The following is a 1065-nucleotide window of genomic DNA, read 5'->3' on the forward strand; positions in this document are numbered from 1 at the left end:
AACCCGGCTGGGAAGCTACAGTAGACAGGTGTTCGTAGAAACCATCCAAGGGCTCAACAACCAGGGATGCATATGGGAATACCTAGCAGGCCATAGGTGAGGCATACAGGTTTCGGACGCCACCATGTCCAACCCAACCAGCCTGGCCTTGGGAAGAGGACTGGAGTGGTCATACAGCCTCAGCTGTAAACGTCTACTACAGGAGCTGTGCCAGAATCGACACATCGAATATAGGGCCACCGACACCAAGTCGAATTTGATCGAGGAATTGGTTCGTTGGGAAGTCCATTACGTTGTGGAGGACGACAAAGACACTGACGAGGGTGACACAGAGAAAGTAACCTGCATGCAATGGTAGTCTACAATTAACAACCCAATCCTAAGCAACCTGAATCCGGCAGTTGTTGGCCACAATCTGGCCCGAAGCATCAAGCGAGGAAAGGACTTGTGTTCTGCAATTAGTTTTAGGAGTTTTAGTTCACCTACTACTAGCTACTCGAGCAAGACTATTCCACTATCCTGCAAAAGCCCCACCAGAACAAAGATTTACAAACAGGGGCTGTGACTTGTCCAATTCACAGCGCTGTTATTTGTGTGGGTGGCTTGGACATCTGGACAAAGATTGTCTTCAAAACCAGGGCCACATGGCAGGAGCCCATTTGCCAGTCAAGCCAGTCAACGTCTGCTTAGACAAGCCATCTGAGTCTGAGGAATTCTACCTCCGGGATTCACCAGCAGCAGACGAAGTGATCTGCCTGGTCAGACACCCTATCCTAGCCAGCCTCCATCACCTCATGCCAGGAGCCCGTCTGTCGACTCAGCCAGTCAAAGTCTGCCAAGGTGAATCATCTGGGCCTGAGGGATGCTACCCTTGGGATACAACAGTAGCAGAGGAAGTGATATATCCGGTCGAACACCCTACCCCATCCAACTTCCCTTGCCCCATGTAGCCCTTCAAGGTCGGTGACATACAGGCCTAAGGACTTCAAAGCACTGGGTTTTCCATCATCCTGGTCAACCCAGATATTATTCTTCCAGAACATCCTTTACTAGACCACCAAGTGA

Source organism: Anomaloglossus baeobatrachus, chromosome 1, assembly GCF_048569485.1.
Source record: "Anomaloglossus baeobatrachus isolate aAnoBae1 chromosome 1, aAnoBae1.hap1, whole genome shotgun sequence".
In the NCBI taxonomy this organism is placed as follows: Eukaryota; Metazoa; Chordata; class Amphibia; order Anura; family Aromobatidae; genus Anomaloglossus; species Anomaloglossus baeobatrachus.